Raw genomic sequence first — 11,640 nt, forward strand, 5'->3', positions numbered from 1 at the left:
TATCTAGCATATGCTGTTGGAAAGGTAAATAATTCTTCTAGACAGGACAGGCAGCTTTATAGTGTCTACTCAGCTGTACTCACCTGTACTATCTGCAATAATTTTAAGTGTATTCGCTGTCTTTCTCACATTTTTTGGGGGTTTTTTTTTTGGTTTGTTTTTGTTTTGTTTTGTTTATTGTCCCTGGTTTCTGCATAATTTGAAGATTCTGTCTTTAGCTGAACGAACCTTCTGTATTTCTTCTTGATCTTTTAATAGCTGTTTGAAGTTCAATTTATTGAACTATATCTCCTGATACAGAATCTTCTCATTTCTATCAAGTCATACTTGATTTCAGTTGTGGGTTAAATCTTTCCCTGTATAGGAAGAAGAATCGATCTTAATTTATCTCCTTTAAAGGAAAACTTCCTTCTATTCTTTCCTCTTCTTTGCTTTCAATATTCCTTTAACCTGTAATCAACCCAGTATGTTTTATCGTTGCTCTCAAGGGGCACTATAGAGGGTTGTTTTCATTCTTGAAAGGTGTAGTTTCTAACACAAAAGTGCCTCACTGTAAATGTGCATGCTTTCCTCAGTCAGATATCCTAGAGGACGTTTAAATTTCAGCCTTGAATTTTGGCCTGCAAGGGCTTTTTTTTTTTGGGAGGGGGGGGAGGTATGTTTTTTTAAAGGCATTTTCTGCACCAGATCATCATTCTAGGTAACTGAAGGTGTTCAGGAGTGGGAATTTTAAAACTCAAGTTCTGGGGTCATTTATTTTGGTGAAGAGGAAGTTCAGGAGGCATTTTATCAGTGTATAAAAATACGTGGTGGGAAAGAGTGAGGAAGCTTTGACTAGGTGTATTTCAGTGGCATCCGGTGAAAGGGCAAGAGGTGGAAACCCAGGAAATTCTACTTAAACATAATTTTTTTTTTTTTACTATGATTACAATTGATCACTGGAATAGAGATCACAGGCTGCTCAGAGGGGGATGTGGATCTTCCATTCTTGGACATACTCAAAGGCAGACTGGTCACGCCTGAGCAACCTGTTGCAGGTGATCCTGCCCTGAGCAGTGTGGGTTGACTAGGGAGGAGAGGCCTTCCAACCTTAACTACCCTGTGAGGATAAATTAGTAGTCAGTGTGTGGGTGAGATGTTATAAATGTGTAGGAAGAGAGATTTAAGTAAGTAGTGGACATCAACAGACGTCAACAGACGAGAAGAGGGCTGAGGTACACATTTTTTGCCTGTCTTCACAGAAAACCGCTCTCCTCATCCCTCCTGGGTCGATGGACAGCAGGATGGTGACCAGGGAGCAAAACCCCTCCCACTGTAGAGGAGGATCAGGTTAATGACCACCTGAGGAAGCTGAACCTATGTAAGTCCATGGGCCATAAGCAGATGCATCCCAGAGTCCTGAGGGAATTGGCTGATGTGGTTGTCAAACCACTCTCCATGATATTTGAAAAGTCCTGGCAATCAGGAGAAGTTCCTGGTGACTGGAAGAAGGGTAACGTTGTGCCCATTTTTAAAAAGAGTAGAAAACATGACCATGAGGACTACCGACCTGTCAGCCTCACCTCTGTGCCTGGGAAGATCATGGAACAGATCCTCCTAGAAGCTGTGCTAAAACACATGGAGAGCAAGGAGACGATTAATGACAGCCAGCACGGCTTCACCAGGGGCAAGTCCTGTGTGATCAATGTAGTGGCTTCCTATGATGGGGTAGCCAGAGCAGTGGACACGGGAAAAGCAATGGTTGTGATATATCTGGACTTCTGTAAAGCCTTTGACATGGTCCCCACAACATCCTTCTCTCTGAATTGGAGAGAAATGTATTTGATGGGTGGACCTGGACCACTTGGAGAAGCTGACCTGTGTGAACCTCATGAGGCTCAACAAAGCCAAGTGCAAGGTTGTACACCTGGGTTGGGGCAATTCATTGTTTCAATATAGGATGGGAGATGAACTGGTTGAGAGCAGCCCTGCAGAGAAAGACTTGGAGGTGCTGATTGATGAGAAGCTTGGTATGAGTCAGCAATCATAGAATAATAGAATCATCGAATTACTAGGTTTGAAAAGACCTGTAGGATCATTGAGTACAACCATTCCTATCAACCACCAAACCATGTCTGTGAACACTTCATTCACCTGTCTTTTAAATACCTCCAGGAATGGTGACTTGACCACCTCCCTGGGCAGCCTCTGCCAGTGCCTAATGACACTTTCTGTGATTTTTCTGATGTCCAGCCTGAACCTCCCCTGGAACAGCTTAAGGCCATTCCCACTTGTCCTGTCCCCTGTTACTTGGAAGAAGAACCCAGCTCCCTCCTCTCTACAAACTCCTTTCAGGTAGTTGTACAGAGCAATAAGGTCTCTCCTCAGCCTCCTTTTTCCAAGGCTAAACAACCCCAGTTCCCTCAGCCGCTCTTTGTCAGACTTGTTCTCCAGCCCCTTCACCAGCTTCATTGCTATTCTATCAATGCGCACTTGCAGCCCGGGCGGCCAACCATATCCTGTCTGCATCAAAAGAATTGTGGCCAGCAGGTTGAGGGAGATGATTCTGCCCCTCCAGTCCTCTCTTGTGAGACCTCATCTAGAATATTGTGTACAGTTCTGGAATCTTCAACATAAGAAGGATAGGGAGCTATTTTAATGGATCCAGAGGGGGGCTACAGGGATGGTCAGAGGGCTGGAGCACCTCCCATACAGGACAGTCTGAGGGAGTTGTTCTTGTTCAGCCTGGAGAAGAGAAGGCTCTGAGGAGGTCTCATAGTGACCTTCCAGTACCTGAAGGGGCTACAAGAAAGCTGGGGAGGGACTTTTTATAAGGGTGTGTAGTGATAAGACTGGGGGCAATGGCTATAGATTGGAGAGGGGAAGATTTAGATGAGACATAAGGAAGAATTTCTTCACAATGAGAGTGGTGAGGCACTGGCACAGGCTGCCCAGGTAAGTTGCGGCTGCTTCATCCCTGGAGGTGTTCCAGGCCAGGTTGGATGGGCCTTGGGCAGCCTGAGCCAGTGGGATGTGTCCCTGCCCATGGCAGGGGGGTTGGAACTGGATGGTCTTTAAGGTCCCTTCCAACCCAAACTATTCCATGATTCTATGGTTCTATGAATGTGTCTGGACCTACTCTCTTTTGACCTCAGTGTTGTCATCCGTGTTTCTTCATTAATTCAGCGTAGACAAATTTTACTTGATATAGAGCTGAACATGGCTTCAGCAGAAAAGATCTTTATGTTACATGTTGCTTTCTTGGCAGAGTACTGACACTGAGAATGCAGTTAGGACTGTACACTGACTTGTTATATTTCCAGGTTTGTCTCAAAGCAGATTTGTCTCTGAGCTTCCTACCAATATGGGAATTCCTTACATATGACCTTGAACATGCACAAGTGACTCCTCACTTCCAGAAGGCAACAGCAGGCAGTGGTGATTCAGCCTGTGTTTTCTGTATATGAATGTAGGTGTTTAGTTCTGCACATAGCCAGATATCAAATTCAAGCAGATGTGCACAAATAAACTCTTTTGGAAATCCTGTGTGAATACACAGACAAGACTTTGCTGTGAAAACTCTTCAAGTTGACAAGGAAAGTGGAGAAGGATGGGGAAAAAGTTGAGGAACAATAAGGCCTGCTTCTTAGAGAAATTGTCCAAAAACATAAAGATAAAATTGAAGTAGAGAGTCAGACTCCATGGTAGGATAATAAGATTTAGGGTTGTAACTATGTTTACGCAAGGGATTTGCACTACTGGATGACTTTATTTCATAGTTTTGAAAGTAACAGCATGCTGTAATTTGATATTGTTTCTTAATGGCCTGTTATTCTTGGGGAATATCATTTGGGACTGGACATTCTTTTAAATAAATGTTTAATGTTGGAACTGGATAGATTCCCATTATGATTTTTTTTGAAGTGTCTAAACAGGTTAGATTCCCAAACGCTAATAATATTAATGGAATTTTAATTTAGGTTTCTAAGGTACTTCACTGATTTTTTAGAGTACTTCTAAAGGCACTAACCTGTCTTTAGAAAATGTTCACCAAGATTTCATTACAGTCCAAACCTACCAAGTAAAGCATTCACCCTTGCTCAGACTTGACAGTGCGTGACTTCTTAAGTGCACTGCTTTTCACTCTTCATAATAATACTCACAGTGTTCTGCTGATCATAAGCTATATTAGCACATGGCTGGCCTGGCATTGAAGATATGCTAAGTGACATCAACATAATGACAGTGTGTTTGGTCATTTACTCTCTTTGGAGACATCCCTACTGGGCTTTTCTGAAAATGTCATACGTGCACAAAGAATTGTGGCTTAAATAAACCAGCTGTATTTTTGTTGCAAGCCATTGGATCAGGCAATGTCATTACTCTGAATCTGTGGATGTCTGGAAGCTATTGGGATTGAAGTTTAAATATCAAGTACGATGTTGCCATTTTACCTTCTGTGTTAAAAGATATCTAGGAAAGGGCAATGTGGACTGAAACACCTCAATGAGGACTACTTGAGCCAAATAACGTAAGGAAACAATTGGGAAGACGGCAGTCAAGTCTATCTCCTAAAAGCAAAGTCTGAGCTACGTAGAAATGAAGTTTGCGTCTTGACACTGTAAACAGAACTGTCTTTATAGGAGAGGAGAGAATAGATTATTTGTATCATCTAAAAATTATGACTTTGAAAAATAGCAAAGGGATTAAAATAATGCAAATTATGTGGCTTCATTGCTTAGGTAGTAATATTGGCTGATATTGACAATAAATAACCAGGATAAGGCACCTCTGGGCTCGACATGTCCTTATTAAGAGACTCGTAACCAAAAGCCGACTGATAATGCACAAAAATTGTCTAAAAAAAGAGGTCTGCAAGTAGGGGTGTGTATGTGTTCAGAGACAGGGTCATGCGACAGAAAGTTTATGTGCTGTGAGTAGAGGGAAGGATATGAGTGGGGAGCTTGTAGTCATTAGGTAGAGGATTGTGAGAAAGAAAGAGGGTTTTTTTGCCCCTCTCACTCTTCTGGAGCTTTCCAACCTTCTGGAGCCTCCCTGGCTCCTCCCAGTCTCCCCACAGAGATCACACATCCCTTTTCTCAAAATTCTCCTAGACAGACCCTTCCAGGGTGGCTCTGAACTATGCATCCTGGATTTCAGCTCAGCAAGGCAACAGCCTCCTCTGTGAATCCCACCAGAAGGTGGGGGTCAGTGCTGACAGCTTGACCTCAGAAATTCTGCAGGTCGTTTTTAGCTCTTCCTTGCGTGCTCCTAACGTACTTTAAAGTATGTCTAGATTTGGTTACTAAAGCAGATTTATGAAAGAGTTGATAGAGAATGCCTAATGGAAGCACTTTGACTAAAGCATAATTGTCATATATAGTAACTTCATCTCCTTTGGAGTCAGTAGAGAGAGAGACCCCTCTGGAGAACAATTCAGTCCCGCTGAAAATAAATGTAGCAATGTCTGCCACTGCCAATTCAAAGATAGTAGTGATACTTTCAGTCTCCCTTTCTTACAGCGACTGTAGCTTTGATTCTTTCTTTCATACAGGTCTCAGTTTGTTTGAAGTATTCTGTGATATTTGAAATATGATAGCATGGGGAATAAAAGCTCCATGGATCCTTCAGAGCTGGGTATCCCAGCCACTGCTGTTCAGAAAGAGACTGGACTGGGTAGTCAAGGTGACTCCCACCAGGCAAAGGACTTTATCCCGCAGATAAAGAAATCTCTGTATCCTTCAGAATGTCAAGCCTTGCTTTATGGAGAAAATGTAACAATTATTTTTAAAAAGCAATAATAATATCTGATCAACTTTTCCTGTCTTGGTCTCAGCCGCTAAGGAGGATGGACACTTAAGGGGTTTTTTTTTTTGGTTGTTTCAATTTTATGTCTCTGGCTGGGGTTTTTTTCTTATTTTTTGGTAGTCTTTTGCATTATTTTAAGGAGTGGGAATATGGCATCATAGTGTACTGAAATACTGTAATGGCATTTGTGAATGTTGTTTCTGAATTTCCTTAGAGAAAGGCAAGGGAATTTTTAACTGCATCCAGTGCTTTAAAACCAATGTGATTAGCTCCTTTATACAGAAATATATTTAGTTTCAAACCAGTTTCAAAGATCTTTTAATGTACAGCTATTGTTTCCTATGGAGGATAGAGTAGTTGTATATGTCCTTGGCAGAAGAGGAGTCATCATCACAGGAGGAAAGAGAGTGAACAAATGGAGAACAGTACTGTAGCTGAAGTCTTCGGAGATGTAGTGTTGAAATCAATGATGGAAAATTTAGAAGAGCCTGACAATATTTCCATGAAGATTTTACTGCTAAATTTCAATGACTCGCTACTATTTCATAATCACTTTCCCTGATGTCACTTAAAGTTAATTCAAAGCTTGCTTCCTGGTGTTTAATTCTGATGAAGACTCCTCGTTATGCATCACATGGAGAAAAGATGAGGCTTTTTAAAATTCAGATTCTGTCTGTTATGCCACGTAAAGATTAGAATGGAAGTAGTGTTTGCGGCATGACCTAATGGGAAAAAGCTCTTCCCTGAGTAGGAACAGTGATTTTTCCTTCAAACAAACACCCTCTTATTTCACTGTCTTCTGGTGGAAAAGAAAATCAAATGCGAGGTGGAAAAGGAAAGCACTGATTTTGAGTGCTGTAAAGAGAACCAGGGAGCTCATCTGCAGATGTAGTTTAACCTTATGTTCCCTACTTCACTGTCACTGGTTTTTTATTGGGAAGTGGTTCTGAAAAGCCTCTGCTGCAGTTAATAGATTGCAAATTGTAGTCTCAGTTGCGCTGGTTCAAATTTAGAGTTACTCTATTGAAGCTTTTGCTAGAGCAGCAATTGTAGTGGTTGGTTGCTGTGTTACTATATATGGATGTATGAAGCCTAATTGTTATTGACTTCTGCAAGCCGAAAAATTCTGTAAGTGAGGAAACACACCACCTCTTGTGTCCAGAAATGCCAGTGAAAACAAGGAGATTTTTGTACTTGAAGAGTGGGGTTGCAAATTTAAGTGGAAAAAAAGAACCGAACTGAGTACCATTAAACAAACTAGGAAAAACTGGCAAAATAGACAGCATTTTATTAAAAACTGTGGAACCAGGTTGTTCTGTACTTAACTATCAACCCATTCAGCAATTTCTCTCACCCTCTGTGGTTTGTTTTACGTCTTATTACAGTTGTGTATAAGAAAATACTTGCTAAACAGTGCCCCACCAAATTTTCATGTGGCAGCTCTGTGGAATCTGTTTTCAAGGAAGTGCTTCAGTACCTTAATAAAATTCACGATTTTGTGTATTTCCACATAGATTGCTCTGGAGACTTGGAGCTGGCCTATATTTGTGACAAGAGATGGCTGCTGGTTAGAGTGGTACAGGGAAAACAGTGTTAATTTAGTATTCATGTTATTAATGTTTGTTTCTGGCTTCTAGGAAACTGAGGACCTCTATGTTTGGTGTTTACAAAACAACCCCCCGAAAACTTACAAAATAAAAACCCACCCCAAGAAGAGAAACTTAAGGAAAAGAATGAATCAGATTCAGCCAGCTTCAGGTTAAAATTTGCCAGTTCCCTTTGTCTTCAATGTTAATGTATTATGTTGTGATGTACTTATAAGGAAAGGTTAAGATGTGAATGGAATGGAATGGAATGGAATGGAATAAGGCTTTGAATTTAGCCCTGCTTTGAGTAGGAGGTATGACTAGATCCCCTCCAATCTAAATACTTCTATTCTTCTGCAAAGGGAAGGAGAGAGAAAGTGATGTTAATTACTGTTCTCATGAGTGAGACCTCTTTCATGTTACTTCTCAGTTAATGTGGTTTAAAAGAATGTCAATGTTTGACATTTGCTACTTCTTTGTTTATGTTATGAGCTTGTATTGTACACTTAGGTTTCCTGCAGGATTTATCTGAAGGCATTTCTATCACAGGACTGTAAAATTATGCAAGTTATGTAGTGCTAAATCGTGATAACTGTATTTTTAGAGGAAGTATGCTTTATTAATACTTGGGACTGAATTTAGATAATTGCTGATTTACATCACGTAAATTCTGAAATTTTGTAACAAAAGATGACCTATTGAATATGTGCTTGGGGTAAGCTGTTGTTCCTCTTTAAAAGAAAGAAGTTTAAGTCACCCCTCAGGAAGTAAAATTAATCTAGTATGATTTAGACAGCCAGTCACGCAAGGGTCATACAGACAGCAACACAGACCAAAATGTACTTTCTGAAAAGAACCCCATGTACTGAAATCATTTGGGATCAGCTTCAGATGTTTCATAAGCAAAACCAAGGTTTAACTTCACTAAATAAATGCTTCACAATGAATGATGCAGCCAGCTGTAGCTGTAAATGCCATTTGCTCAACTGCTTAACTATTCATCCTTTTGACCAAGGTTTATGGTAGTGTGAAATGAAGCTTAACTTTGCAAATATGGAATGTATAGTAAAATTATCCCCTTTTGTGAAATTAGAAGGAATAAGCTTCTGATGGGTGTTTATGTACTGTGCTAACAGATTATAAAAGATTAAAAGGAAATTTTAATGAAGTGAAAAGCAGCCCTCGCAGCTTCTAAACCTCGTGATTAGAGGAGCAGAAGCTCGGGGATTTAGGAGGGTTTAGCAAGATGAGGCTGATGGGGTAGGGAGATTACGACCTGCAATTGGAACCAGTTGCTTGTCTAACTCGTGTTTCCTTAGATAATGCATTTAGGGCTCCAGTTCTTTCAAGAACAGTGAGGATGAGATAGGCAGAAGAAATGTAGCCTCAAAATAGTTCGAGGCCTGCCTTTATCAATGAAGTAACAATACACAGTAGTCAATACATAGTGTTAAACAACAAAGCAGAGACAAATATGGTATTTCCATATATGTAAAGGGATGTTGCAAGTTATAGGCCAACACATTTGTTTTCTACGCTTCTTGTAACAACAATCACAGAAAAGAGGCTAAATATGGTGATTCTAATTATGACCTGATCTTTTTATGGTGTTTTAAGCTCGTTGTTGTGATAGAAAAGGAACTTGTTCTGTATAAGTTGTATAAGTTATTCAAAAGGAAATATTTGATTTAGACCATAAATTATGTAGAATATGTACTACAGAATACTGAAAGCATTTGAAGAGTCCAAAAGGATGTAGATGAGCAGCATTCTTACATACCAATGAAAGAAAGTTAAAAAAGCTTAAAATTTTACTGCCTTGATGCAATTTGTATAAAGCTGCTGAAGGACCACAAAGGATGACTACAGAGCAGAAATATTTTGCTCCTCTTTGTTATATGGATTATGTCACTCATCATCCATCTAAAGTGAACTCAAGTTCTGGGCAAATGTTAGTTTTGAAAATGAGCCCATTTTTTTCTATGCTTGCAAAATGTCTGAGACAGCAATGTCACAAATTATCTGGACTTTCTTTAGCATCAGTGGGGCTTCCCATTTCATAGCGGTCTCAAGTTGTCCTGGGCTGAGAGTTCTGTGGAGAAATTGGTGACAAGGTACTTTTCATTTTCTACTTTAAATCTCCATACTTAGCTGGGGACAGGATGAATGAAATTATTTTTATGACATTATGCACTCACAGTGTCATACCGTTTCAGACCGGGTACTTGCACTTTCTTTTATGACTAATCAAAGCTGTTGTTTTATAAACTTTTTTTTTTGTTTCACGTTCTGTCTCAGAACAATCTATTCTTCACATTCTTAATAAGCAAAAACATCTATCAAACAGAGATTAGAGAACTCCTTCGGTTTTGATGTTTGAAGTAGTCATTGCAAACACTCTTTAAAAATCAAGGCATTAAACTTGGAGTAGATTAATTTGTTTTACTATAGCATGTGGAATGAGCAGTATGGATTGCTTAGGACATCTTTAGAAGCTCTTGTAGACCTTCAAAGTCATTAGATACCTGTGGCTTTAGGCATCTTTAGATACCTTAGTCATTAGGTATATGCCACTAGAATTCTTAATTCTTAGCTCAATTGATAATAATATTGTATAATTTTAGTATCTGCCATTGAAGTAGTACAAAGTTATCTGAGGACTGATGTTCATGCAGGTCGCTTGGGACCATATATAAAACCGAAGTCTCTGAGGCAACCCTTAGTGACTCTCAGGTGAGGCATTCCCTGACCTACCACACATGTGAAGATAATCCTGGAGAGATACAATAAAGCAGAATCGGCCTTCAGAAATGTAGTGAAAAGGTCAACTAGACTTTACATAACTTCAAGGAGGAGACTTCAAGGCTAAGGAGTTGTCCTAGAATACATAAGACTGTTGTTGAAATTCATACTTGTCTGAGTTTGCAGAAGTGATTTAAATCCCTATTTCCCAGAACCTAGAGTGTTTCTTAATCACTGGAATACAGATTTTGCATTTTGTGTTTTACCCAGTCGATACCGTTTTAAAATTTAAAAGATGGACTTGAGTGATGTACTTTGGGAAAATAAAACAAGTGCAAGAAGACTCACCTATGATAGACGTTCAAACCATCAGATCAGTTTGGAGCAGGTGTATTGGATATAGAAATTAGGACAGTCTTGCCTCAGTCCAAAAAGGGTCCAGCTACTCTCTGAGATGATAGATATTTGTGATGATTTCCCTTCTTATTTTGGGAAGAGGCTACTTAATTTCAGGATTGAAGAGACCAATTAACAGCAGACAGTGTATGCTTGAGAGTGGGATCTCCTCTTGACCGGATCATATTTGTAGCATCATTCCACACATTTCCTCGTTGCTTCACTCCTGGCTAATTTAGACAGCTTCAAGTCATCTAGGCCAGATTCCTGTTTTTGCTGAACTTAGATTGAAGCTGTACATCTGAACACACCTTTTGAATTGGAAGCTTAGTACTCAGATAGCAAAATCTCCACTATTCCAGCTTCTACAAATGCACTGAGAACCTCATGCTTAGAACATCAGACACTATATTGTATTTCCTGGGACTATCTACAGTGTAAATGTCAAATAATGAATATTAAACTATTTCTTATGATAGATCTGTGGACTGCTGGAAATAACCATTTTCAAATCTGCTTTTACAAGACTGGAACAGTGCAAGGAAATTGGTCTATAGCTTAGTGCTGGAGAGAGTTATAGCTCAAGTTATAGTTGCTGTTAATTGGTACTGAATTATTTACCTATTGACTTTTCAAATGTAGTCTGCCTGTGGACTAGGGAAATATGTAATTCTCAGTCATCACAGCTGAAACTTCAATGGCAATCCAGCATAAGGAAGGGATAAACAGCCAGCTCCAGAATTATGATTTGACCAAAGAAAAATGACATCTCCACATTTGCTTCAGGAAAATACAGCTCAGGCAACATTGCAAACCTGAAGAAAATGTCCAGAAGCTTGTCTGATTTTATTCTAGTTGTATCAGTTGGTCCAAGCAGATATATTACATCTCTACAGAGATGCCTGGCTTATATTCTTAGACCAACCTGGGTGAAGCAATGTTATTATTGTTAAGCTACATCGCTGTCTGCAAAAGGCCCTTTTCTGGGTAATAGAGATCACATTAATAATTACAGTATTCTTTGAATTTCAGTCCTAGATGAATCAGCATGAATGATCTCAGACTGATTTTCATGAAGTTGGAGGATTATTGCAACTAGTATTAGATCTAAATGCTTCATTATTTTGTT

This window comes from Cuculus canorus, chromosome Z, assembly GCF_017976375.1.
Source record: "Cuculus canorus isolate bCucCan1 chromosome Z, bCucCan1.pri, whole genome shotgun sequence".
NCBI classification, from domain to species: Eukaryota; Metazoa; Chordata; class Aves; order Cuculiformes; family Cuculidae; genus Cuculus; species Cuculus canorus.